This window comes from Leiobunum rupestre, chromosome 1 (genome assembly GCF_980474605.1).
Source record: "Leiobunum rupestre chromosome 1, qqLeiRupe1.1.hap1, whole genome shotgun sequence".
In the NCBI taxonomy this organism is placed as follows: Eukaryota; Metazoa; Arthropoda; class Arachnida; order Opiliones; family Sclerosomatidae; genus Leiobunum; species Leiobunum rupestre.
The window spans coordinates 81,300,661-81,328,109 of NC_143384.1; the positions used below are offsets into that span (position 1 = coordinate 81,300,661).

General features: G+C 41.9%; 22 non-coding genes across 22 annotated transcripts; 16 read left to right on the forward strand and 6 right to left on the reverse strand.

Moving 5' to 3' along the window:
• Window positions 1-2,419: 2,419 nt before the first annotated feature.
• TRNAI-AAU (transfer RNA isoleucine (anticodon AAU)) lies at window positions 2,420-2,493 on the reverse strand. Its single transcript has one exon. It is a non-coding gene; the product is annotated as a tRNA-Ile (tRNA).
• Window positions 2,494-2,566: 73 nt separating this feature from the next.
• Window positions 2,567-2,640, reverse strand: TRNAI-AAU (transfer RNA isoleucine (anticodon AAU)). Its single transcript has one exon. It is a non-coding gene; the product is annotated as a tRNA-Ile (tRNA).
• A 220-nt stretch (window positions 2,641-2,860) lies between these two features.
• TRNAI-GAU (transfer RNA isoleucine (anticodon GAU)) lies at window positions 2,861-2,934 on the reverse strand. The gene has a single exon. It is a non-coding gene; the product is annotated as a tRNA-Ile (tRNA).
• A 515-nt stretch (window positions 2,935-3,449) lies between these two features.
• Window positions 3,450-3,523, reverse strand: TRNAI-GAU (transfer RNA isoleucine (anticodon GAU)). The gene has a single exon. It is a non-coding gene; the product is annotated as a tRNA-Ile (tRNA).
• A 372-nt stretch (window positions 3,524-3,895) lies between these two features.
• On the reverse strand, window positions 3,896-3,969 carry TRNAN-AUU (transfer RNA asparagine (anticodon AUU)). Its single transcript has one exon. It is a non-coding gene; the product is annotated as a tRNA-Asn (tRNA).
• Window positions 3,970-4,726: 757 nt separating this feature from the next.
• Window positions 4,727-4,799, reverse strand: TRNAN-GUU (transfer RNA asparagine (anticodon GUU)). Its single transcript has one exon. It is a non-coding gene; the product is annotated as a tRNA-Asn (tRNA).
• Window positions 4,800-6,777: 1,978 nt separating this feature from the next.
• TRNAN-GUU (transfer RNA asparagine (anticodon GUU)) lies at window positions 6,778-6,850 on the forward strand. The gene has a single exon. It is a non-coding gene; the product is annotated as a tRNA-Asn (tRNA).
• Window positions 6,851-13,368: 6,518 nt separating this feature from the next.
• On the forward strand, window positions 13,369-13,441 carry TRNAN-GUU (transfer RNA asparagine (anticodon GUU)). Its single transcript has one exon. It is a non-coding gene; the product is annotated as a tRNA-Asn (tRNA).
• A 503-nt stretch (window positions 13,442-13,944) lies between these two features.
• On the forward strand, window positions 13,945-14,017 carry TRNAN-GUU (transfer RNA asparagine (anticodon GUU)). Its single transcript has one exon. It is a non-coding gene; the product is annotated as a tRNA-Asn (tRNA).
• Window positions 14,018-14,136: 119 nt separating this feature from the next.
• On the forward strand, window positions 14,137-14,209 carry TRNAN-GUU (transfer RNA asparagine (anticodon GUU)). Its single transcript has one exon. It is a non-coding gene; the product is annotated as a tRNA-Asn (tRNA).
• A 119-nt stretch (window positions 14,210-14,328) lies between these two features.
• TRNAN-GUU (transfer RNA asparagine (anticodon GUU)) lies at window positions 14,329-14,401 on the forward strand. The gene has a single exon. It is a non-coding gene; the product is annotated as a tRNA-Asn (tRNA).
• Window positions 14,402-14,520: 119 nt separating this feature from the next.
• Window positions 14,521-14,593, forward strand: TRNAN-GUU (transfer RNA asparagine (anticodon GUU)). Its single transcript has one exon. It is a non-coding gene; the product is annotated as a tRNA-Asn (tRNA).
• Window positions 14,594-14,712: 119 nt separating this feature from the next.
• On the forward strand, window positions 14,713-14,785 carry TRNAN-GUU (transfer RNA asparagine (anticodon GUU)). Its single transcript has one exon. It is a non-coding gene; the product is annotated as a tRNA-Asn (tRNA).
• Window positions 14,786-14,904: 119 nt separating this feature from the next.
• TRNAN-GUU (transfer RNA asparagine (anticodon GUU)) lies at window positions 14,905-14,977 on the forward strand. The gene has a single exon. It is a non-coding gene; the product is annotated as a tRNA-Asn (tRNA).
• Window positions 14,978-15,096: 119 nt separating this feature from the next.
• Window positions 15,097-15,169, forward strand: TRNAN-GUU (transfer RNA asparagine (anticodon GUU)). Its single transcript has one exon. It is a non-coding gene; the product is annotated as a tRNA-Asn (tRNA).
• Window positions 15,170-15,672: 503 nt separating this feature from the next.
• Window positions 15,673-15,745, forward strand: TRNAN-GUU (transfer RNA asparagine (anticodon GUU)). Its single transcript has one exon. It is a non-coding gene; the product is annotated as a tRNA-Asn (tRNA).
• A 503-nt stretch (window positions 15,746-16,248) lies between these two features.
• On the forward strand, window positions 16,249-16,321 carry TRNAN-GUU (transfer RNA asparagine (anticodon GUU)). The gene has a single exon. It is a non-coding gene; the product is annotated as a tRNA-Asn (tRNA).
• Window positions 16,322-16,824: 503 nt separating this feature from the next.
• Window positions 16,825-16,897, forward strand: TRNAN-GUU (transfer RNA asparagine (anticodon GUU)). Its single transcript has one exon. It is a non-coding gene; the product is annotated as a tRNA-Asn (tRNA).
• A 695-nt stretch (window positions 16,898-17,592) lies between these two features.
• Window positions 17,593-17,665, forward strand: TRNAN-GUU (transfer RNA asparagine (anticodon GUU)). Its single transcript has one exon. It is a non-coding gene; the product is annotated as a tRNA-Asn (tRNA).
• Window positions 17,666-18,168: 503 nt separating this feature from the next.
• TRNAN-GUU (transfer RNA asparagine (anticodon GUU)) lies at window positions 18,169-18,241 on the forward strand. The gene has a single exon. It is a non-coding gene; the product is annotated as a tRNA-Asn (tRNA).
• A 695-nt stretch (window positions 18,242-18,936) lies between these two features.
• Window positions 18,937-19,009, forward strand: TRNAN-GUU (transfer RNA asparagine (anticodon GUU)). Its single transcript has one exon. It is a non-coding gene; the product is annotated as a tRNA-Asn (tRNA).
• A 503-nt stretch (window positions 19,010-19,512) lies between these two features.
• On the forward strand, window positions 19,513-19,585 carry TRNAN-GUU (transfer RNA asparagine (anticodon GUU)). The gene has a single exon. It is a non-coding gene; the product is annotated as a tRNA-Asn (tRNA).
• Window positions 19,586-27,449: the final 7,864 nt, after the last annotated feature.

Genomic DNA, 27,449 nt, shown 5'->3' on the forward strand with positions numbered 1-27,449 from the left:
ATTTCCCGATCGCGATCGCGAAGGATCACAACTTCGCCAGAGCAAACCACGTTAGGCCATGAAGGTTTAGTCTCGATGGCAGACCGCCACGACGGCGGAAGAGCGTTACGTAACGATTCGTACGAACGAGAAACCGTAACTCCCGTGAATGACGGTGCTGACTCCGCACAAGCGTCCAAAACCATAGTAACCGGAAGAAACCCCGGAATTAACTCGTACGCGATGTCCTTCACGAGCAGAAAACCCGCCTGGATAAAAATTCGCCTATCAATAGCCGGAAACGGAAACGCCGAAATGCGCGGGTTGAAAAAGAGAGGTTCGAGCGCGGGACTGGAATGCGGCGAAACTTCCCAGCCAGTGGCTGATAGCAGCGCTTGCCATGATGTTAAAAGGCTCGCGATCCGAGGGCTCATGGCGCCGAAATGCTTTTTCGCGATGGACAAACGAAAGACTTGAAGGCCAAGACCGTCGTACGCGCCGTACATCGAGAGAAGCGCCGCGACGAGATCGACTTCATAAGACGTGGCTGTGGCAGTAAGAAGAGCCACAATTTCTTTTACGCGAAACGCCGCCATTTTCGTAGTGACGTCAACAAGACCGTAGCCTCCGGCATTTGTTGGACGAATTAAAATGCCATATTCGACGTGATGAGGTCCAGTGCCCCAAATAAACTCCATCGAAGCCTTTTTGAAACGTTGCGCCCATGACTGAGAAATAGCAACGGAGTTCAGAACGTGCCAAAGAACGGAAGACGCCAGTATGTTCAAAACGATGACTTTACCACACGTATTCAAATGGCGTTGCCGCCAGCGACGTAAAACCCCCGTGAACTTTTCAAAACGGTTTTGCCAATTTAACTGCTCAGAATCCTCCTGGTTATGCGAGAGATGAATGCCCAAAATCTTCAGGGGGCCATTATCAATCGTGACACCATCCACCACTGTCGCTGCCGTGTGTCTCAATGAACCAAGCCACATGGCACTACTTTTACTCCGATTTAAAATTGCTCCAGATGCTTGGCAATAGTCGTGGTAAATAACTAAAGACTCTCGAATACCGTCAATGCTAGAAGTCAGGATCGTGGTGTCATCAACATGTTCGTAAATTAGAGGAACATACGAATCCGGCCCGATTGGGATCCGAGGAATACGTGACGAAGTAGTTAACGCAGCGCAAAGAGGCTCTGTAGATAATACGTACAAGAGTGGGCTGAGCGGGCAGCCTTGGCGAACTGACTTTCCAAGGCTGAATACGTTAGTTAGGTACCCATTAACTTTGATACACGACTTCGAGGATGTGAGCAGAATTTGAATCCATGTCCGAAACCGAGGTCCAAATCCCATTGATTGCAAGACCGCGAAGAGATACGACCAATTCACGCGATCAAATGCTTTGTGCAAATCTAATTGCATGACAATTCCTCGTTCTTCGCGTGAGCGCAAAAGGTCCGAAATGTCGTTGAGAAGGCGCGTAGTACGAGAGAGATCCCGTCCTTTGACGGCTCCCGACTGACTCGGAGACGTGATACGGGGGAGAAGAGCCGACAGTCTACTGGAAAGCACCTTGGCGATAATCTTGTAATCAATGTTTAAGAGCGATATGGGCCTCCAGTTCATTAAAAGATTTAAATCTCCTTTCTTTGGCAACAAGATTATCATGCCTTCACGCATACTAGGGGGTAGAATTCCCTCCGATCTTATTTTCGAGACCATACGCGATAAGGGAGAGCCGAGACCTTCTCAGGGAGGGCCAAATGTATTCGACGTACCCCTGTATAAAGATTTTTCTTATTCTTAAGCCAAATTATTTCACTTTTAAGCTCACAGCCCATAGACTGTAATTTCTCCTTCAAACATTCATCGGTAACGATTTCAGGCATACCAAAGAAAGTAGCAGTAATCACCTTCACGGCAACATTCGACACTGCAAAAACTATTCCTCCTACCTCCACTCCTTCAGCAACGCACGCTTCGGCATCACTCGCCGAAACAAAAGTAGCGTAAAACCCACCGTCCGAGGGAACAACGGACGTAACAGCATCCAAACCAAAGGCCTTCTGGATAGCAACGTGAACGGCATTTTCGGAAACAGCGGCGTCATTGCAGGTTATAAAATTAGTACGTTTTAATAAATCCATCCTGGCTCTCGCCCGAGAAACCAGGAGGAACAACAAAGTTAAAAACCAAGCGAAAGGTAATATTAAGAAAACTATAAATTAATGTAAAATAATAGGGAAAATGGCGAAACCGAGGCAGAAGAAAGCGGAGCGAAAAATTAACGAACCGCCTAGGTCAAGAGTCAGCAGCGCTCTCCAGCACGACGCTCTAACCAACTGAGCTAATGGGCCATTCCGATGATTTCGATGAAATCTTTCCCGCATTTTAAAAAATAGTCTTTCAAAACCAATTCTTCTTCTCTTTGGCCCATGGGGGGATCGAACCCACGACCTTCGCGTTATTAGCACGACGCTCTAACCAACTGAGCTAATGGGCATTTCAGAAAAATTTCGATGAAATCTTTCCCGCATTTTTAAAAATAGTCTTTCAAAACCAATTCTTCTTCTCTTTGGCCCATGGGGGGATCGAACCCACGACCTTCGCGTTATTAGCACGACGCTCTAACCAACTGAGCTAATGGGCCATTCCGATGAATTTCGATGAAATTTTTCCCGCATTTTTAAAAATAGTCTTTCAAAACCAATTCTTCTTCTCTTTGGCCCATGGGGGGATCGAACCCACGACCTTCGCGTTATTAGCACGATGCTCTAACCAAATGAGCTAATGGGCCATTCCGATGAATTTTGATGTATTCTTTCCAGCATTTTTAAAAATAGTCTTTCAAAACCAATTCTTCTTCTCTTTGGCCCATGGGGAGATCGAACCAACGACCTTCGCGTTATCAGTACGACGCTCTAACCAACTGAGCTAATGAGCCTTTCCAATAATTTTCGATGAAATCTTTCACGCCTTTTTAAAATTAGTCGTTTCGAAAACAAATTCTTCTTCTCTTTGGCCCATGGGGGATCGAACCCATGACCTTCGCGTTATTAGCACGACGCTCTAACCAACTTAGCTAATGGGCCTTTCAGAAAAATTTCGATGAAATCTTTCCCGCATTTTTAAAAATAGTCTTTCAAAACCAATTCTTCTTCTCTTTGGCCCATGGCGGGATCGAACCCACGACCTTCGCGTTATTAGCACGACGCTCTAACCAACTGAGCTAATGGGCCATTCCGATGAATTTCGATGAAATTTTTCCCGCATTTTTAAAAATAGTCTTTCAAAACCAATTCTTCTTCTCTTTGGCCCATGGGGGGATCGAACCCACGACCTTCGCGTTATTAGCACGATGCTCTAACCAAATGAGCTAATGGGCCATTCCGATGAATTTTGATGTATTCTTTCCAGCATTTTTAAAAATAGTCTTTCAAAACCAATTCTTCTTCTCTTTGGCCCATGGGGAGATCGAACCAACGACCTTCGCGTTATCAGTACGACGCTCTAACCAACTGAGCTAATGAGCCTTTCCAATAATTTTCGATGAAATCTTTCACGCCTTTTTAAAATTAGTCGTTTCGAAAACAAATTCTTCTTCTCTTTGGCCCATGGGGGATCGAACCCATGACCTTCGCGTTATTAGCACGACGCTCTAACCAACTTAGCTAATGGGCCTTTTCAATGAATTTCGATGAAATCTTTCCCGCCTTTTTAAAATTAGTCGTTTCGAAAACAAATTGTTATTCTCTTTGGCCCATGGGGGGATCGAACCCACGACCTTCGCGTTATTAGCACGACGCTCTAACCAACTGAGTTAATGGGCCTTTCCAGTGGATGTCGATGAAATCTTTCCCACCTTTTTAAAATTAGTCGTTTCGAAAACAAATTCTTATTCTCTTTGGCCCATGGGGGGGTCGAACCCACGACCTTCGCGTTAATAGCACGACGCTCTAACCAACTGAGTTAATGGGCCTTTCCAGTGAATTTCGATGAAATCTTTCCCACGTTTTTAAAATTAGTCGTTTCGAAAACAAATTCTTCTTCTCTTTGGCCCATGGGGGGATCGAACCACGGCCTGCGCGTTATTAGCACGACGCTCTTACTAACTGAGTTAATGGGCCATTCCAGTGAATTTCGATGAAATCTTTCCCGCCTCTTTAAAAATAGTCGTTTCGAAAACAAGTTCGTCTTCTCTTTGGCCCATCGCTAACCATTGCGCCACGGAGGCTCCAATTTATCATGAAACGTACTATTCGACGATTAATCCCCCTTTTTAATACGTTGGCCCTTCCATTTCTTAAAGAGTTAATAATAATACGCAATGAACGAAAGTAAAACAAAAAGCGTCGCCACCGGATGGACTCGAACCATCAACCTTTCGGTTAACAGCTGAACGCGCTAACCATTGCGCCACAGAGGCTCCAATTTATCATGAAACGTACTATTCGACGATTAATCCCCTTTTTAATACGTTGGCCCTTCCATTTCTTAAAGAGTTAATAATGTAACGCAATGAACGAAAGTAAAACAATAAGCGTCGCCACCGGTTGGACTTGAACCACCAACCTTTCGGCTAACAGCCGAACGCGCTAACCATTGCGCCACGGAGGCTCCAATTTATCATGAAACGTACTATTCAACGATTAATCCCTCTTTTTAATACGTTGGCCCTTCCATTTCTTAAAGAGTTAATAATAATACGCAATGAACGAAAGTAAAACAATAAGCGTCGCCACCGGATGGACTCGAACCATCAACCTTTCGGTTAACAGCCGAACGCGCTAACCATTGCGCCACGGAGGCTCCAATTTATCATGAAACGTACTATTCGACGATTAATCCCCCTTTTTAATACGTTGGCCCTTCCATTTCTTAAAGAGTTAATAATAATACGCAATGAACGAAAGTAAAACAATAAGCATCGCCACCGGATGGACTCGAACCATCAACCTCTCGGTTAACAGCCGAACGCGCTAACCATTGCACCACGGAGGCTCCAATTTATCATGAAACGTACTATTCGACGATTAATCCCCCTTTTTAATACGTTGGCCCTTCCATTTCTAAAAGAGTTAATAATAATACGCAATGAACGAAAGTAAAACAATAAGCGTCGCCACCGGATGGACTCGAACCATCAACCTTTCGGTTAACAGCCGAACGCTTTTTTTTTTTAATTATATCATTAAAAAATACATTTTTAGTGTATATTACAAAAGTTGCGAGACCAATAGTAATAAAATAATAACAACAATCATAAAAATACAGGAATTCTAATGCGTTTGTGTATATTAACCCAAAACCAACTCTTGGAATGCGATATATATATGAATGCAATTAAAGAACAATAGTTAACCCCTTAAAACAGACTGGAGTGCATTTTAAAGACTATTGACACTGTTAAATTAGAGTTCTTAAAATATTTTTGACAACATGTTAGTAAATTCTTTATCTTTATCTTTAAAAATTTTAATGGTTTTACGTATTTCGCATTTAAATTTTGCATAAAATCTATGTTGAACTACTACGAGAGGTATGTTTTGATTGAAATTATAAAAGGAACGGCAGTCCAGAATAAGTTACTTTAAAAGAGATACCATGAAATGTATTATTTTTAACTCATGAGAATTTAAAGATATCGGGCATTTACCTTGAAAAACAATAAAACAATTTCGAACAAAGCCGGGATTGGTAAAATAATCGAGTTTTAAACAAAGTTTATCTTTAAATAGCCATGACCACCAGGCCTCAACAATGCTACACCCAAATAATATACGTGATAATGTTTCTTCTGCGTTTTTACAAAAAGTACACATGGGAGAGATCTGCGGATCGAACAAATGAATACGTTTGTTAAGAAATAGCGCGTGATGAACAATTCTTAAATTATTATCGCGTTGTTCGGGACTTAAAACTCGGCCTTTTAACCAACTCCATCCTGGTTTGGGTAAGGGACCTCCTAAATATTCCCGCCACTTAAGCTCACCGGATGACTCGTAATTTCGAACCGAAAGGTAGCGCTGATATAGTTCTTTAGCCGAGGCCGCCAAATAATCCAATTCGGTGTTGTCTTTGGAAAAAACACGTATTGCATTCTCGACTGGAACCCGCGACGAGAAGCGTACACGCGGTTGAAATCTTTCGGCAAAGATTCTTTAATAACGGAATAAACGCGTTTGACATCCAGAGCCCGCTGCATCGAGGCATCAATATCGCATAGTTCCAATACACTGTCCTCTGGAAGAAAACCAGGTATGACTTCGTAACAAAAATCGCGGAGACATAGTAGTCCATGCGAAAGAAACGGAAGCCGTCACCGCGAAGTCAGAGTAGATAGATCAACACGCTGACTATAAAACACCGGCTCGTGGAACGGATCGGCTGCCATCTGTAGACGTAAATTCTGCGAAGTGAGAAATGTCTGCCAGGCAATCCACATTTCGCGATAACGCGGAGAAAGACGACTTAATAACGGCTGAGTTAACTGGCACCGTAAAACATTAATTCTGGGGCTGGAAGTACCGTCAAAAGGATTCAAGAGTGCCACGGCAAGATCTCTCTGCCAAGAAGGACAATCCGGTGAACCGGAACCTCCGTGGCGCAATGGTTAGCGCGTTCGGCTGTTAACCGAAAGGTTGATGGTTCGAGTCCATCCGGTGGCGATGCTTATTGTTTTACTTTCGTTCATTGCGTATTATTATTAACCCTTTAAGAAATGGAAGTGCCAACGTAGGAACAACAGGGATAAATCGTCAAATATTACGTTTCCGCGTGAACCGGAGCCTCCGTGGCGCAATGGTTAGCGCGTTCGGCTGTTAACCGAAAGGTTGATGGTTCGAGTCCATCCGGTGGCGACGCTTATTGTTTTACTTTCGTTCATTGCGTATTATTATTAACTCTTTAAGAAATGGAAGGGCCAACGTATTAAAAAGAGGGATTAATCGTCGAATAGTACGTTTCATGATAAATTAGATCCTCCGTGGCGCAATGGTTAGCGCGTTCGGCTGTTAACCGAAAGGTTTATGGTTCGAGTCCATCCGGTGGCGACGCTTATTGTTTTACTTTCGTTCATTCCGTATTATTATTAACTCTTTAAGAAATGGAAGGGCCAACGTAGGAACAACAGGGATAAATCGTCAAATATTACGTTTCCGCGTGAATCGGAGCCTCCGTGGCGCAATGGTTAGTGTTCGGTTGTACACATCGTAATTTTGTATAGTACATGTACCTATATTCGTTTTCAAATGTTTATATAGCGCACGCGCGCGTGAAAGTGAGTTTTTGGTTGCTGTTAAAAAAGGTGTTATTTTGCGCGTGTAAAAATAAATTAACGGCCAGTTCTGTTTTGAAATAAGAGGAAAAAGGTTTACCGGTTTTTATGTCGGAATAGTTCGCGTCTTTTATTTCGCTGTTCACGACATTTTTTGGTCCGTCGAGCCGGATACATTCGTCAACTTGATTATGTTCCTCAACTAATCATCGAATCGGCTATCTTTCCGTGAGAGACAGTGAAAATTAGCGTGGATTCTCCGTTGGAAACCGTTTAAACCATCGATCATATCCCGATCGTAAACGAATCAACATAAGTCATCATGGATGTTCTGGTGAGAAGAAGAGCAGCTATCAAGGGACAGATCACCAGGATTGAAAATGCGGTGGGTCAAACAGCAACGAATCTATTTGACGTCGCCTTGAAGCTGTATGTAGACAAGGTGGAAAAACTATCGAAAGACTTGGATGAGGTTCACGATGCCGTAGTTGCAAATATCGATCCCGACGACGACGACTTCGCGGATCATGAAGATGAATACAACCCTCTAGTCGCTCGACTCGAAGATCTGACAATCCTACTCGTCACTGAATCAAATGAAAGAGCAGCAAACATTCCAGTGAGACAAGTCAGACCAGCTAGTGATGTACGTTTACCTAAGCTGGAACTTCCATCATTCAGCGGTGGTTACGTCGATTGGCTTCCATTTCATGATCTCTTCACGGCCACCGTACACAACAACGAATCGCTCACCGGAGCTCAGAAGTTTCAGTATTTGAAGTCATCATTACGAAACGAAGCAGCGCTCCTAGTTCAATCTATTCCGGTAACTGACGCTAATTATCTGGAAGCTTGGGATATCTTAAACAATCGGTTCAACAATACCCGGGAAATCATCGATGCACACGTAAAACGTCTCTTCAGTCAAACTAACGTCATCCAAGAATCTTCATCCGCTTTACGAACGCTCATCGATACCACCGCCGAATGCATAAGGGCGCTCAAGGTTCTCAAAGAACCAGTACAACATTGGGACTCCATACTATTTCATCTTGTAAAGGAAAAACTGGATTCAGAATCTCGCCGACAATGGGAACTTTCCCTGAGGGGGACCGAAAGACCAACTTTCGAGGATCTCGTTACATTTCTTGAACAACGGACCAGAGCCTTAGCAGCAGCTCCGCCTACAACTACTGCAATCAAGTCGAAGCCTCCATTACATCAGAGACCGAGTACAAAGGCTCATCATGGTGCTCTGAGCGAGACGTGTCACTTTTGCAACGAAACACACTCTGTATACAAATGTACCAATTTTCTGAATGCATCTTCGGACGAGCGTTGGAACATGGTCAAGAGGAGTGCCATGTGTTTCAATTGCTTACGAACCGGTCATCAAAGCAATGACTGCAAATCTGGTCATTGTAGGAAATGCAACGCACGACATAACACACTTCTACATCAAGAGAAGGAATTAACGAAGACGAAGGCAACCTCCGGTGTAGTTTCATGCCCATCTCGTGAAATAATTGGATCAACCCAAGTTATCTTGGCAACCGCAATGGTCCAAGTCAAGGGACTTGACGAGCAACTTTATCCAGCCCGAGCGCTTCTGGACTCGGGTTCTCAAGCCAGTTTCATCACGGAACAATTCACGAGGAAACTAAGATTGAAGCGAACACGTTTCAACGTCTCAGTTGACGGAATTGGAGCAACCGGAATGAACACCTCTCAAGGCAGTGTCATGGTGAATATTCAGTCAAATATCATTAACACGTCGGAGGTCATCGTCGAGGCAATCGTCCTGAAAAAGGTCACGGATTATTTACCTAACAGTCCGTTCGATCCTGGAAATTGTCTACATTTGAAAGGCTTAACACTTGCTGATCCAACTTTTCATAGCCCTGGACAAGTGGATATTTTACTAGGTGCTGACGTGTATCTAGAGCTCTTACAAGATGGCATTTGCAAGGGGAAAGAAGGTCTTCCAGGTGCCTTTAATACTCTTTTCGGATGGGCAGTTTCCGGTCCATTGCTGATGGCCGGAAGAAGTTCGAAAATAAAGGTCCACCATTGTACATTGGAAGCAGATTTGAAACATCTTTGGGAGCTAGAAGACATCCAGCCTCGAAGAATACTATCTCCAACAGAAATTCAATGTGAAAAGAACTTTGAAGAATCACATACACGTGACTCTACAGGAAGATTCACTGTACGATTACCAAAGATAAACGATGCACCAAAACTTGGAGATTCTAAACAAATGGCAATCCGTCGATTCTCTCACTTAGAACGACGTCTACGTGTTAACCCGAATCTCTATGAGGAGTACCGCAAGTTCATGGGGGAATACATTGCCCTTGGACATATGGAACTCATTCCCTCGAATGAAATAAAAATCGAAACCAATCCATCTTACTACGTGCCTCATCATGCGGTATTCAAAGAAGACAGTACCACCACGACAGTTCGTGTGGTGTTCGACGCCTCTGCCAAATCTACAACTGGAGTTTCCCTAAACGATCATCTGCTAGTGGGGCCAAAACTTCAAGATGATTTGGTCAATCTCCTTATTCGCTTTCGTCAACATCGCATTGTAATGAAAGCAGACCTTGCCAAAATGTTTCGTCAAATTAGAGTACATCCAGACGACTCCGATCTTCAAAGAATTGTTTGGCGAAACAACTCACACGAACCCTTGCTCGAATACCGTTTGCTAACGGTTACATATGGAACCGCATCAGCGCCATACCTAGCAACTAAAGTCTTGAAGCAACTCGGCCATGACGTGAAAGAGACACTTCCGTTGGCATCTTCGGCTTTACAAAATGACTTCTACATGGACGATCTAATGACAGGAGACGAAACGATTGAGAACGTTTTAAGACTTCAGTCAGAAATCATTCAAGCTACATCTCAAGCAGGATTTGAAATAAGGAAATGGGCGTCGAATGAAGCTGCATTATTGGATACACTACCAGCCAACATGAAGGATTTACAAAAGCCACTATGCATCGAGAACGACGAATCAGTCAAGACTCTCGGCCTATATTGGACTCCTTCGGCTGATAATTTCTCGTTTATGGTTACTTCTCCAGCGTCAAGAAGTTCAATCACTAAACGTACGATTCTTTCGGATACAGCAAGGATATTCGATCCTCTGGGACTGTTGGCACCAGTAACCGTTCGAGCGAAACTGATGTTACAGGAAATGTGGCAGCTAAAATTGAATTGGGATGAGCAACTTCCCCAACCACTTGAAGCTAAATGGAGGTCGTTTCGAACCGATTTACCAGAAATTGAAAACATTACGGTTCAACGGCACATTTCGCAAGCTAATGCTACAGACATTAGCCTGCATGGATTTTGTGACGCATCGGAGAAAGCGTACGCAGCTGCCGTATACCTGAAGACGGTGAATAACAACGGACAAATCAAAATACAACTGATCGCTGCGAAAACAAGAGTCGCTCCGCTCAAACAAATCACACTTCCGAGACTGGAATTATCTGGTGCATTACTTTTGGCTTCTCTGATTCAACTGATCAGGGAGTCATTGAGATTGGATATAGCTGATGTTCATTGCTGGTCGGACTCAACAATCGTCCTAGCTTGGTTGAAAGCTCCACCGCAACGTTGGAAAACGTTCGTAGCCAATCGAGTGTCAGAAATCCACGAGAAACTACCGAGAGCGCAATGGCATCACATTTCAGGAGACAGCAACCCTGCAGATTGCGCTTCTCGAGGAATATCCGCTAGCGAACTGGGAAATCATGGTCTCTGGTGGCATGGACCGCAGTGCCTTATTTTCGCCGCAACAACGCAAGAACTACATGAACTCTCAGAGCCAAATGAATGTTTATCCGAGGAAAGACGAATTATTTCGTTAGTAACACATCATCAAATGGATTTCACGCTCCTTTCCAAATTTTCAGCGCGTAAAAAACTCATTCATATCACCGCCTACATTCTACGTTTTGTCTTCAATTCGCGAAATGCGACAGAATTGAGGATTACTGGACCTTTATCGAAGGAAGAGAACGAAAAGGCGCTATCCCATTGGATTCGGGTCGTCCAAAGCAACAGTTTTAACGAAGAGATAGCTTGCCTTAAACAAAACAAAGAATTACCACGGAAAAGTAAAATCCTTTCGATGCGTCCGTACATCGATCAAGATGGGATTCTTAGAGTTGGTGGCAGACTTTGCCACTCCAACTTACCATACGAACAAAGGCATCCGGCACTGTTACCGAGACAGAGCAAATTAACAGAACTTCTAATACAACACGAGCACGAGAAACATTTTCACGGAGGTGCTCAACTACTAACTTCTGTCTTACAGAAACGTTATTGGATCGTCGGTCTTCGTGATGCCATACGTTTCCATATCAGAAGATGTGTTTCATGTGTGCGACAGCAGGCAGTCACTGTAAAGCAACTTATGGGCGATTTACCACCAGCGAGAGTAAATCCTGCTCGGCCATTTTTGAAGTGTGGAGTCGACTACGCAGGACCTTTTACCCTTAAACTAATGAAGGGACGAAGTCACCTCAGGTTTAAGGGATACATTGCCGTCTTCGCTTGCTTTACCACAAGATCAATTCATCTTGAGCTTGTCAGTGACATGACCACCGAAGCATTTCTGGCAGCATTGAAACGCTTTGTTGCTCGACGAGGAAAATGCGCCGACATTTACAGCGACTGTGGAACCAACTTTACAGGAGCCGATCGAGAGATGAAAACATTCATCAAATTCATAGTCTCTACAAACAACAACGATCAAGTATCACGATGGCTCGCAGACGAAGGAATTAATTGGCACTTCAACCCGCCTGCAGCGCCACATTTTGGAGGCCTCTGGGAAGCCGGGGTGAAGTCCGTCAAGTATCATCTGAAACGAGTTCTTGGCACCATGGTTCTAAACTTTGAAGAAATGCAAACGCTTCTTTGACAAATTGAAGCTTGCTTAAATTCACGTCCTTTAACGGCGTTAAGCTCGGATCCAAACGACTTCAATGCGTTGACACCTGGACATTTCCTAATCGGAGATGCACTCACCGCAATACCCGAACCCGATCTCACTTCTGAAAACGTCAACCGCCTGTCACGTTGGCAATTGGGCCAACAAGTACTGCAGCACTTTTGGAACCGTTGGCGAAATGAATTCCTCTCTCGCCTTCAACAACGTCCAAAGTGGACTACACCAAAACCGAATCTACGAGTCGGCGACTTGGTCTTGCTCAAAGATGAAGATTTACCTCCAACCAAGTGGAGAATGGCAAGAATCACTGAACTTCATCCAGGACAAGACAATCAAGTTCGCGTCGTAACTGTCAGAACCTCTGACAAATCACTGAAAAGACCCGTAGTTAAATTATGCCAGTTACCACTAGACTGATTTTAATTGTATTCAAACTGTATACTAAGGGTTATTTATGTATGCAAATGTAACTTTTCGGACTTTTACTATCTCATTTGAAATTCGTTATTTCAAGGCGGGCGGAATGTTCGGTTGTACACATCGTAATTTTGTATAGTACATGTACCTATATTCGTTTTCAAATGTTTATATAGCGCACGCGCGCGTGAAAGTGAGTTTTTGGTTGCTGTTAAAAAAGGTGTTATTTTGCGCGTGTAAAAATAAATTAACGGCCAGTTCTGTTTTGAAATAAGAGGAAAAAGGTCTACCGGTTTTTATGTCGGAATAGTTCGCGTCTTTTATTTCGCTGTTCACGACAGTTAGCGCGTTCGGCTGTTAACCGAAAGGCTGATGGTTCGAGTCCATCCGGTGGCGACGCTTATTGTTTTACTTTCGTTCATTCCGTATTATTATTAACCCTTTAAGAAATGGAAGTGCCAACGTAGGAACAACAGGGATAAATCGTCAAATATTACGTTGCCGAGTGAATCGGAGCCTTCGTGGCGCAATGGTTAGCGCGTTCGGCTGTTAACCGAAAGGTTGATGGTTCGAGTCCATCCGGTGCCGATGTTTATTCTTTTACTTTCGTTCTTTCCGTATTATTATTAACCCTTAAAGAAATGGAAGGGCCAACGTAGGAACAGCAGGGATAAATCGTCAAATATTACGTTTCCGCGTGAACCGGAGCCTCCGTGGCGCAATGGTTAGCGCGTTCGGCTGTTAACCGAAAGGTTGATGGTTCGAGTCCATCCGGTGGCGACGCTTATTGTTTTACTTTCGTTCATTCCGTATTATTATTAACTCTTTAAGAAATGGAAGGGCCAACGTAGGAACAACAGGGATAAATCGTCAAATATTACGTTACCGCGTGAATCGGAACCTCCGTGGCGCAATGGTTAGCGCGTTCGGTTGTTAACCGAAAGGCTGATGGTTCGAGTCCATCCGGTGGCGACGCTTATTGTTTTACTTTCGTTCATTCCGTATTATTATTAACTCTTTAAGAAATGGAAGGGCCAACGTATTAAAAAGGGGGATTAATCGTCGAATAGTACGTTTCATGATAAATTGGAGCCTCCGTGGCGCAATGGTTAGCGCGTTCGGCTGTTAACCGAAAGGTTGATGGTTCGAGTCCATCCGGTGCCGATGTTTATTCTTTTACTTTCGTTCTTTCCGTATTATTATTAACCCTTTAAGAAATGTAAGGGCCAACGTAGGAACAACAGGGATAAATCGTCAAATATTACGTTTCCGCGTGAACCGGAGCCTCCGTGGCGCAATGGTTAGCGCGTTCGGCTGTTAACCGAAAGGTTGATGGTTCGAGTCCATCCGGTGGCGACGCTTATTGTTTTACTTTTGTTCATTCCGTATTATTATTAACTCTTTAAGAAATGGAAGTGCCAACGTAGGAACAACAGGGATAAATCGTCAAATATTACGTTTCCGCGTGAACCGGAGCCTCCGTGGCGCAATGGTTAGCGCGTTCGGCTGTTAACCGAAAGGTTGATGGTTCGAGTCCATCCGGTGGCGACGCTTATTGTTTTACTTTCGTTCATTCCGTATTATTATTAACTCTTTAAGAAATGGAAGTGCCAACGTAGGAACAACAGGGATAAATCGTCAAATATTACGTTGCCGCGTGAACCGGAGCCTCCGTGGCGCAATGGTTAGCGCGTTCGGCTGTTAACCGAAAGGTTGATGGTTCGAGTCCATCCGGTGGCGACGCTTATTGTTTTACTTTCGTTCATTCCGTATTATTATTAACTCTTTAAGAAATGGAAGTGCCAACGTAGGAACAACAGGGATAAATCGTCAAATATTACGTTTCCGCGTGAATCGGAGCCTCCGTGGCGCAATGGTTAGCGCGTTCGGCTGTTAACCGAAAGGTTGATGGTTCGAGTCCATCCGGTGGCGACGCTTATTGTTTTACTTTCGTTCATTCCGTATTATTATTAACTCTTTAAGAAATGGAAGTGCCAACGTAGGAACAACAGGGATAAATCGTCAAATATTACGTTTCCGCGTGAACCGGAGCCTCCGTGGCGCAATGGTTAACGCGTTCGGCTGTTAACCGAAAGGTTGATGGTTCGAGTCCATCCGGAGGCGACGCTTATTGTTTTACTTTCGTTCATTCCGTATTATTATTAACTCTTTAAGAAATGTAAGTGCCAACGTAGGAAGAACAGGGATAAATCGTCAAATATTACGTTTCCGCGTGAATCGGAGCCTCCGTGGCGCAATGGTTAACGCGTTCGGCTGTTAACCGAAAGGTTGATGGTTCGAGTCCATCCGGAGGCGACGCTTATTGTTTTACTTTCGTTCATTCCGTATTATTATTAACTCTTTAAGAAATGTAAGTGCCAACGTAGGAAGAACAGGGATAAATCGTCAAATATTACGTTTCCGCGTGAATCGGAGCCTCCGTGGCGCAATGGTTAGCGCGTTCGGCTGTTAACCGAAAGGTTGATGGTTCGAATCCATCCGGTGGCGACGCTTATTGTTTTACTTTCGTTCATTCCGTATTATTATTAACTCTTTAAGAAATGTAAGTGCCAACGTAGGAACAACAGGGATAAATCGTCAAATATTACGGTTCCGCGTGAATCGGAACCTCCGTGGCGCAATGGTTAGCGCGTTCGGCTGTTAACCGAAAGGTTGATGGTTCGAATCCATCCGGTGGCGACGCTTATTGTTTTACTTTCGTTCATTCCGTATTATTATTAACTCTTTATGAAATGGAAGTGCCAACGTAGGAACAACAGGGATAAATCGTCAAATATTACGTTTCCGCGTGAACCGGAGCATCCGTGGCGCAATGGTTAGCGCGTTCGGCTGTTAACCGAAAGGTTGATGGTTCGAGTCCATCCGGTGGCGACGCTTATTGTTTTACTTTCGTTCATTCCGTATTATTATTAACTCTTTAAGAAATGGAAGTGCCAACGTAGGAACAACAGGGATAAATCGTCAAATATTACGTTTCCGCGTGAACCGGAGCCTCCGTGGCGCAATGGTTAGCGCGTTCGGCTGTTAACCGAAAGGTTGATGGTTCGAGTCCATCCGGTGGCGACGCTTATTGTTTTACTTTCGTTCATTCCGTATTATTATTAACTCTTTAAGAAATGGAAGTGCCAACGTAGGAACAACAGGGATAAATCGTCGAATATTACGTTTCCGCGTGAATCGGAGCCTCCGTGGCGCAATGGTTAGCGCGTTCGGCTGTTAACCGAAAGGTTGATGGTTCGAGTCCATCCGGTGCCGATGTTTATTCTTTTACTTTCGTTCTTTCCGTATTATTATTAACTCTTTAAGAAATGGAAGTGCCAACGTAGGAACAACAGGGATAAATCGTCGAATATTACGTTTCCGCGTGAATCGGAGCCTCCGTGGCGCAATGGTTAGCGCGTTCGGCTGTTAACCGAAAGGTTGATGGTTCGAGTCCATCCGGCGCCGATGTTTATTCTTTTACTTTCGTTCTTTCCGTATTATTATTAACCCTTTAAGAAATGTAAGGGCCAACGTAGGAACAACAGGAATAAATCGTCGAATATTACGTTTCCGCGTGAACCGGAGCCTCCGTGGCGCAATGGTTAGCGCGTTCGGCTGTTAACCGAAAGGTTGATGGTTCGAGTCCATCCGGTGGCGATGCTTATTGTTTTACTTTCGTTCATTGCGTATTATTATTAACTCTTTAAGAAATGGAAGGGCCAACGTATTAAAAACAGGGATTAATCGTCGAATAGTACGTTTCATGATAAATTGGAGCCTCCGTGTCGCAATGGTTAGCGCGTTCGGCTGTTAACCGAAGGGTTGATGGTTCGAGTCCATCCGGTGGCGACGCTTATTGTTTTACTTTCGTTCATTGCGTATTATTATTAACTCTTTAAGAAATGGAAGGGCCAACGTATTAAAAACAGGGATTAATCGTCGAATAGTACGTTTCATGATAAATTGGAGCCTCCGTGTCGCAATGGTGAGCGCGTTCGGCTGTTAACCGAAAGGTTGATGGTTCGAGTCCATCCGGTGGCGATGCTTATTGTTTTACTTTCGTTCATTGCGTATTATTATTAACTCTTTAAGAAATGGAAGGGCCAACGTAGGAACAACAGGAATAAATCGTCGAATATTACGTTTCCGCGTGAACCGGAGCCTCCGTGGCGCAATGGTTAGCGCGTTCGGCTGTTAACCGAAAGGTTGATGGTTCGAGTCCATCCGGTGGCGATGCTTATTGTTTTACTTTCGTTCATTGCGTATTATTATTAACTCTTTAAGAAATGGAAGGGCCAACGTATTAAAAACAGGGATTAATCGTCGAATAGTACGTTTCATGATAAATTGGAGCCTCCGTGTCGCAATGGTTAGCGCGTACGGCTGTTAACCGAAAGGTTGATGGTTCGAATCCATCCGGTGGCGACGCTTATTGTTTTACTTTCGTTCATTCCGTATTATTATTAACTCTTTAAGAAATGGAAGTGCCAACGTAGGAACAACAGGGATAAATCGTCAAATATTACGTTTCCGCGTGAACCGGAGCATCCGTGGCGCAATGGTTAGCGCGTTCGGCTGTTAACCGAAAGGTTGATGGTTCGAGTCCATCCGGTGGCGACGCTTATTGTTTTACTTTCGTTCATTCCGTATTATTATTAACTCTTTAAGAAATGGAAGTGCCAACGTAGGAACAACAGGGATAAATCGTCAAATATTACGTTTCCGCGTGAACCGGAGCATCCGTGGCGCAATGGTTAGCGCGTTCGGCTGTTAACCGAAAGGTTGATGGTTCGAGTCCATCCGGTGGCGACGCTTATTGTTTTACTTTCGTTCATTCCGTATTATTATTAACTCTTTAAGAAATGGAAGTGCCAACGTAGGAACAACAGGGATAAATCGTCAAATATTACGTTTCCGCGTGAACCGGAGCCTCCGTGGCGCAATGGTTAGCGCGTTCGGCTGTTAACCGAAAGGTTGATGGTTCGAGTCCATCCGGTGGCGACGCTTATTGTTTTACTTTCGTTCATTCCGTATTATTATTAACTCTTTAAGAAATGGAAGTGCCAACGTAGGAACAACAGGGATAAATCGTCGAATATTACGTTTCCGCGTGAATCGGAGCCTCCGTGGCGCAATGGTTAGCGCGTTCGGCTGTTAACCGAAAGGTTGATGGTTCGAGTCCATCCGGTGCCGATGTTTATTCTTTTACTTTCGTTCTTTCCGTATTATTATTAACTCTTTAAGAAATGGAAGTGCCAACGTAGGAACAACAGGGATAAATCGTCGAATATTACGTTTCCGCGTGAATCGGAGCCTCCGTGGCGCAATGGTTAGCGCGTTCGGCTGTTAACCGAAAGGTTGATGGTTCGAGTCCATCCGGCGCCGATGTTTATTCTTTTACTTTCGTTCTTTCCGTATTATTATTAACCCTTTAAGAAATGTAAGGGCCAACGTAGGAACAACAGGAATAAATCGTCGAATATTACGTTTCCGCGTGAACCGGAGCCTCCGTGGCGCAATGGTTAGCGCGTTCGGCTGTTAACCGAAAGGTTGATGGTTCGAGTCCATCCGGTGGCGATGCTTATTGTTTTACTTTCGTTCATTGCGTATTATTATTAACTCTTTAAGAAATGGAAGGGCCAACGTATTAAAAACAGGGATTAATCGTCGAATAGTACGTTTCATGATAAATTGGAGCCTCCGTGTCGCAATGGTTAGCGCGTTCGGCTGTTAACCGAAGGGTTGATGGTTCGAGTCCATCCGGTGGCGACGCTTATTGTTTTACTTTCGTTCATTGCGTATTATTATTAACTCTTTAAGAAATGGAAGGGCCAACGTATTAAAAACAGGGATTAATCGTCGAATAGTACGTTTCATGATAAATTGGAGCCTCCGTGTCGCAATGGTTAGCGCGTTCGGCTGTTAACCGAAAGGTTGATGGTTCGAGTCCATCCGGTGGCGATGCTTATTGTTTTACTTTCGTTCATTGCGTATTATTATTAACTCTTTAAGAAATGGAAGGGCCAACGTATTAAAAACAGGGATTAATCGTCGAATAGTACGTTTCATGATAAATTGGAGCCTCCGTGTCGCAATGGTTAGCGCGTACGGCTGTTAACCGAAAGGTTGATGGTTCGAGTCCATCCGGTGGCGACGCTTATTGTTTTACTTTCGTTCATTGCGTATTATTATTAACTCTTTAAGAAATGGAAGGGCCAACGTATTAAAAACAGGGATTAATCGTCGAATAGTACGTTTCACGATAAATCGGAGCCTCCGTGGCGCAATGGTTAGCGCGTTCGGCTGTTAACCGAAAGGTTGATGGTTCGAGTCCATCCGGTGGCGACGCTTATTGTTTTACTTTCGTTCATTCCGTATTATTATTAACCCTTTAAGAAATGGAAGGGCCAACGTAGGAACAGCAGGGATAAATCGTCAAATAGTACGTTTCCGCGTGCACCGGAGCCTCCGTGGTGCAATGGTTAGCGCGTTCGGCTGTTAACCGAAAGGTTGATGGTTCGAGTCCATCCGGTGGCGATGCTTATTGTTTTACTTTCGTTCATTCCGTATTATTATTAACTCTTTAAGAAATGGAAGGGCCAACGTATTAAAAAGAGGGATTAATCTTCGAATAGTACGTTTCCGCGTGAACCGGAGCCTCCGTGGCGCAATGGTTAGCGCGTTCGGCTGTTAACCGAAAGGTTGATGGTTCGAGACCATCCGGTGGCGACGCTTATTGTTTTACTTTCGTTCATTCCGTATTATTATTAACTCTTTAAGAAATGGTAGGGCCAACGTATTAAAAAGAGGGATTAATCGTCGAATAGTACGTTTCATTATAAATTGGAGCCTCCGTGGCGCAATGGTTAGCGCGTTCGGCTGTTATCCGAAAGGTTGATGGTTCGAGTCCATCCGGTGGCGACGCTTATTGTTTTACTTTCGTTCATTGCGTATTATTATTAACTCTTTAAGAAATGGTAGGGCCAACGTATTAAAAAGAGGGATTAATCGTCGAATAGTACGTTTCATGATAAATTGGAGCCTCCGTGGCGCAATGGTTAGCGCGTTCGGCTGTGAACCGAAAGGTTGAAGGCTCGGTGGCAACTCTTGTTTTTTACTTTCGTTCATTCCGTATTATTATTAATTTTTTAAGAAAAGTGAGGGGCCAATGTAGGAGAAGTTAAAGATAAATCGTCGAATAATACGTTTCCGCTTATAACGAAGCCTCCCGGATGCAATGGTTAGCGCGTTTGAAAGGTTGATGGTTGTTCTTTTTTAATGCTTCTAACAGTCTTTTTTCATTTTTAACTTCTTAAAATAATGGTCTTTCTTACGCACGCGCGTATTTTAGGAAAGTTCCAACGAACATTTTAATTGTTAAATCAAGACCCTTTCAATTTTTAAAATATCCTTGTACAGTGGCGCCAAACATTTCTAAAGCCAAAGACACTACACCAATTATTTGAGGTTATATTTCCTTTAAAGTTTTTTTTAATTTAAAATGGATCAAAAAGTTTTATATTAGTTATATTCCCTTTATGTCGTTCCACAAACAATGTTGCCAATGTTTGATAGATAAAATTTCCTCAGTCATGGGAAATTTACCTTAAAAATTCCATTACATTTCAATTGTCCATTTCTCTAGTGGCTTTTGGAGTTACATGAAGAGATTTGGGAAAGCCGACGAAATTTTCTTCATTTATGTTTTATTTTATTTATTTCGCACCAAAAATTGTCTCCAGATCATAGTTATCAGAGATATAATCTCGGATATAATACGAAGAATGAGTATTTATAGCAGTAGGTGCTGAGATGGATATATATATATATATGTGTATTCTTGTTGAGCAGTGCTTTCCGTCGGAGAATAGATGAAATACAAAGGTATTCGCAACGTAATGTTAAGCTTCGGTAGAAAATTTTGTTCGAAAAACACCCCTCTAGTAAATAAATTGGGTTGATGATGACGGTTTGTGCAGTACGAGCTATAGGTAAATAATTACCTGAAGTTCTGATTTTAAAGTTTGTAGAACAACTTATTTCCAATAATTTTGCTGCCGGTTGTTAGCACAATATATCAATTTTTAATATTACTTAAGCCGTGTTCACACTAGACAATTAATTGGGTCACTTAATTGTATCCAACTAATTGTAAGCAAGAAAATTGTATAGTGTGAACAGAAAAAGTTGAAACAATTTCTACAATTTTTTGTTTACTCTATACAATTTTCTTCCTTACAATTAGTCGGATACAATTATTTAATTAATAATAATTCATTACCGCAGACCAACTAGTCTCAAATGTCTGTAATCGTCGTAGCCGTTGTAAAAGTGAACCGATTTTTTTTTTTTTTGAGATACACAAACATCGGTGTCGACCCGAGGCCTTAGACACCAGCACACACAAAATAACTGATTAATCAGGGTGATATATGTGTAACGGCCACGCCAACGGGGGGATACGTGGGGACAGGGGTGGGGACACCCGTGGTGGAAGTATCCCGACCACCCGTTGGGGGATTGGTAGTCGTTCTCACACGGCCTTCCACAAACTCTGCCTCCCGGACGCCTGGGATTACAGGAGTGAGCCACTACTCCCGGCAAGTGAACCGATTTGAATTAAATTAAGAACGCAACTTTAGATCTAAAACAGTTCTTCTGAAGGCAAACTGATCAGATTATTTAATAAATAATTGTAAAGTGTGAATTGGGCTTAAAACAATCAAATAATATTTTCTTACAGTTGACTTTTTTTTAGATCTCGAGACTTTGTACGCGTCAAAAATTCCACGAAACATATAACACTAAAATATTAGGAAGCACGTGCCTTAAAAATAACAATTTTATATTTTACTCTTAATTATCTACCCGATTTCTTTCTAATAACCACCACTAGGTGGCGTCAACTATCCGGCACGAAAACCGGATGAAAACTGCTTTGCTTACGTTGCGAATCCCTATGTATTAGATCTATGGTTGGAGAAATAGAAACAGCCGTAAATAGTTCGAAAATTAACAACTCATACATCAAATTATGAAATATTTCCTCAAATTGTCTGTCGCGTAATTATTTAACAGTTCGATAGATATTGCTGTCTCACTGCATCATAAAACAAAAATTCCCCGACTCCGTCGATCTCGGTAACATCAGTGATTACATCTCATACTTACAAGTGCTCCAAGTTATTAAATATGTCCTCAAATAGTGTGGCGCGTTGTTCTCGAACAGTTCGATAGATGTCGCCACCATTAAACCAGAATTCCCAGACTCCGTCCATCTCAGTAACAACTCATTTGTCGCGCCGCGGGATAGAAATTACGGGTGTCGTGCTGCAGTTCGGTCTTGATTATCGGAAAAGCAAAATGAACGTGAAACTGCTCAATACGAGCCGCGTAAGCAGAGTCAATCGCGTTTCCATGGCGACGCTGTTTTAGCGTCGGCACGCTCGCACGTGAGGCCCTTTTTCAGCGAACGCGAAACTTCGGAAGTAGGCCGCCACGAAGAAACGGGTGCACGTTGTTGTATTTGTTCAAATAAGAAAAGTGCGCGTTTTAGCGCCAGCCAAAAGCCGACAGTTTTAAACAGTTGAAGCGTCAACAAACCACGTACCTAATTTTGACGTCTTGAAATTGCTATAATTAAAGGTTTCTTCCATATATTTACAAAAACAGGAAGTGCACGGTCGGAAAATAGGTTTTAACGCAAAATGCTACCATTAAAATTGGGACTGAAAAAAAGAACACTTAACGCGTCGTGGCTTTATGGATTAGCCTAAAAACGTTGAAATCGATTTTAGGAATTGTAGCGCGGAATGACAACTGTTGTGCACCCCTTTTAAGATTTACGGAATGCACACAGAGGGAACACCGGTAATTACGGAAGGGACTAAAATACGACTGTCTGGAGCGCGCGCCACCATAAAACATGGAGTTATATTGCACACGCACTGTGCGAATGGATAAGCGCCTCATTGTACAAATGGAGACGAGCACCAGTTGACGATAGTCATTGATGTGTTTCACTAGGATTAATCCAATGTCTGCCAAAGAAGTCACCGCCGAAGTATCTCGACAACTGTAAGTGACATTCCACTCTAATTTCATATCGTGTTTCTTTAAGCGAAGTTTCATTACCGCAGACCAACTAGTCTCAAACGTCTGTAATCGTCGTAGCCGTTGTAAAAGTGAACCGATTTGATTTAAATTAAGAACGTAACTTTAGATCTAAAACAGTTCTTCTGAATGCAAGCTGATCATATTATTCAGGTCGTAATTTCAGATACCAGAAGATAATCAGTTTAGTGAGATCTGGTTTATCTTTTATATTGCCCTCACCTAGTAAAACTGATCTCAAACTGTATCTGATTCATTTTCTCAATAGAGAGGTTAAGCAAAGCGCTCTAGAAGTTTTAACAACCACGTCCGGAGTACCTTTAAAATTGGTTAAGCGCTCTTTCAGTTCGCCGGCTAACGCAATGAAGTAGGGACTCTAGTGAGTACGCTTGCAATCGAATTTTAACAAATTGTACACCTTTGGTTAACCCAGGGTACACGAAGAATTAAAAACATCGTTTGAATAATACTAAAACAGGCGTTATGTATGGGTATGAGTATTGTCGAAATACAAGTATTTGTTCCTTCGTGAGCCCGGGTGTATTACAAATATCTCTCTTTGTACACTCGTACTTATTTCGCCAAATTCGTCTTAACTGTACAAGGCCTAGACCCCGACGCCGCCAAATTTTTGTCGGCATGGCGTTGGCTTAAAATACATTGGCGGCAGTGGCGGCGCTAGGGGGTAGGCCAGGTAGGCCACTGCCTACCTTAAAATTTTGAGGGGCCCCAAAATCATCCTATAAGGGGCCCCAAATTGATCTAGAAAGGGTCTCAAAATTGTCCCAAGAGATAAAATTATTTATAAATAACAATGAAACAATTGTCGATAATGTTTTTAGAAATTTTGGAGGTATCTCCTAGTAAATAAAACCAGTTCTGTTATATTTGGACTCGTTTTACTGTTGTTAGAACTTCTTTGTTCGTCACGGTACATCACTACTTTATTTTATTGAAGCATTTCGTTGAGAAAAGGGGGGTCCCGGGTCGGGGGCCCATTTATTTGGTTTGCCTACCCTCGCGAAAATTCCTGGCGCCGCCACTGATTGGCGGCGGCGGCGTGAGCCGGCGTTTCTTTATAAAAAAAATATTTTTATACTAGAAAGTACAAATCAACCTACCTGTGGTCCTGCTCCTGGTTTAATTTATTCCAAGTATAGGCTTATTTTATTTACGCTAGTTTAGAATAATAATTAACAGCATATGTAACATAATTCAAAAATCTTCACTACGGTTTGTTTCACCTAGAACCAGTAAAAAGGTGGACTACGTTAGATATTAACTTTTTTATTCATCCTAGTAATTTTGGGAGTCACACTATTGGCTACTAACTAATTTATTTAAGCCAATCATGGAAAACCTATAAATTGAGAAGGAATTTTAGTCAGCCCAATGTAGCTTTATTGAAATTTATAAACTCGCTCGGTTTGTGCGGATGAAGTTAAATAATGAGTAGTTTAGAAAAAGAAACGGTTGGAACAAGTCGATGTCGAAGTGGGATGGATATTCCACCAGCGTTATTAAACCCATACCAAGCCTATCCGAAAACTTCATTAATATGCAAATTAATTGCATTAACAGCACTTGACAGTATATTGTAGTTCATTTTAGCTCTTAAGCCTTGGTTGTTCAAACCTGTTTGTTTACTAAAATAATGTCCGTCGGTTTATCAAACGTAGAGCTAATTGTGCGACGGCATAATCGGCATTTGAGATTCGATGACATCAAATATGACGTCAAATATTACGTAGAATACGGATGACGCAATATCTATGAAACAAACCGTTAGTGAAGAAATAGAGCTAGTGGCATACTTATGAGTAATTATGTTACATATCTTAACAGCATATAATAATTCCGTCTTCATAACGTTGCAATTGTCCAAAGTAATTCCAAGCTTCGCTACTGCTGAAAACCGCAAAAACCGCGTGGCAGCATTTTATACAGAACTAATCGGCGTCTCGCTGGAAAATAATCGGAGGCGTCTAACAAGGCCTAGGAGTATTTCAATTCAAACAAATATTTACGCTTTTTAACAAGTACGCTGCTAGATAAATTGTAACTGGTAAATGGCCACTGGCAGCCATTTTGGGAAAATCTTTTTACTCTAGCTATTCGCCACCACAGAATCGGAGTAAAATAACGTCATAGGGTTTCTCTTCGGACCCTACTCCGAAATCCCAGAACAAGCGAAAAGTAGGGGTGTGCAAATACCTTTTTTGGAGACCAAATCAAATATCAAATATTTTTTTCAAGATCATCAAATACCAAATCAAATATTTGAAAAATCAAGTAATTTGGTCAAATAGTATTTGGTTAAATATCAAATAATTTGGTTTTCAAATAGTGTCAAATAATTTGACTATTTGGTTCCCAAATAGTGTCAAATAATTTGACTATTTGGTTCCCAAATAGTGTCAAATAATTTGACTATTTGGTTCACAAATAGTGTCAAATAATATGCATATTTGGTTTGCAAATTAATAAATTATTGAAATTATACCAAAATTTAAGGGAAACACTCCGAAACTTTTTAAAGGTTAAAATAATAAAAAGTAAAATATGAAACGAAACACTAGTATTTTAACAAGAGTAAAAACTTAATTAGAATAAAAAATAATTGATAATTGATTAATGACATTAATCAATTATCAATTAATCCGTCTTAATCTTGAACGTTTAAAATTAAGTCTCTACTATTTAAATGAAATCAATTAAACCAGCATGATTAATGCCGGTTCGGCGGTTTAACATAAATAAATTTAAATAATTTATAAATCTAACTAAAACACTAGACTAACTAGTAAATAAATAGTATTAAAGTAGTAAAGAGACCTCACTCCTCAGACCAAGTTTCTTTTACACTGGCTCAGCTTATATTGCTTCTTGCTTTAAGTTTTAGTTTTATTTTCGCTTTCATTTTTCCATTTTCAATTTTTCTCTTTCCGGCAAATACGCGCCAGCTTTAAAATTTTGGGCGGGAAAACCCAGACAACTTCTAGCTGTTAATTGATTATTTGTGCAATTAATCAAATATTTGAAATCAACAAATACTATTTGAAGACCCCAAATTATTTGGTTATGGAACTATTTGACCAAATACCAAACTATTAGATATTATCAAATACATTTTATAGCTACTTTCAAATATCAAATTATTTGTTCAAGAAATCAAATATTTGACAAATAGTTTTAAGCACTATTTGATTTGGCAAGCCGGTTATTTGATTTGGTATTTGGTACAAATAATTTGGTAGTACCAAATATTTTGCAGACCCCTAGCGAAAAGTATCCATCTAGTAACAGCTCAAATACCTCGGGTAAAAATTCATGAACATTTCATGATTATATAATTATAATTATTATTATCATTAAACGTTGAAATCTTACATTTGAAATTAAATTTTAAAATTCCGATTTCGTCACGACCTAGCCATGATTTTGTTTTGAGTTATGTTCATATTTCAATTTAAATCGATTATTTCTTCTTCGTGGGCCTTAGAGCGCGTCATGAGGAAAGGAAGTAACGCTAGATAATCGTCATGAACGAATTCAATTGCTTGCGTAAAATCTTTTGCAAAAACTACGGCATTTTCAACGACCCTTCGACGTTGTCGCCAAGTACGAGTTAGACTAAAATTTTGGCAACTTTAAAGGAGTAAACTAAATCTGCGGTAGAAATAGCTGATGAATTAACTAGAAATTCTGTAAATTTCTCGTGAAGCCGTTCAATAGCCTAGTTCTACATCACGATTGTAAACGGAGATCAACGGTTAATAATCAATTTCCCCTTTGTTGACGGTCACTGAATGCTGGGTGAGAAATAAGGATTTTTTAATTATCATTAGGGAAAATTCAAGAACATGAAGCTGCTGTTTTCTCGAAGGGAATGATAACATTATAAAATGCGAGTTACATTTAAAAAACGGAATTCAAAATTTATAAAAGGTGCACGTGGGCTACAATTCAATTAATTACCGATAAGGCTCGCGGACCTGAACTAAATTAAGAAATCATCGAGGTCAGAGCATAGGGGCCCCCTGATTACAACGCTTTACGAGTCGACTTTTTTCATGCAAAATTTTGATAATAATACTAATAACCAGCTAAGCAAATAAACAAGGAACCTCGCAACTAGTGACTTGTGAAGCCAATTACCGTTGGCCGGGTTTAATTGCGTAGGAGGGTGGTGGCGAGTCCTTCAAGCCGCGTGAGCCAACAGCTACCTACACTTACTATTACCAAGAAGGTATATATGTATAAGAACGTTGAACGGTCAAATTGGCGCCTGGTGCCATGATTCAATCGGTTACAGAATAACTCCGCTCAAAAAACCGCGTGCGGCATGCGCTAAAGGTTAAAACCGTTTCTAGCTCAAGCGCGCGCTGCACGCGGATTTTAGGGCGGAGTTATTCTGAAAACGATAGCATGATGGCCCAAGCGATGCCTTTTGTTCAACGTTCTTTTACATTTACATGTTCGTGCTATTACCACTAACCTCAGCAAGCTTTTATGGAAAGGATAGGTGGTATTTTTCTGGTAACTGGTGATGGGCAAACGTTGACCCGCGGGTCATTTGTGGCCCAACATGTAATTTTATTTGGCCCGCAATCAACTATACCTTTAATGATAGCAATGGCCCACTCGTTTGGTGAACAAAGTGGTTTTCATG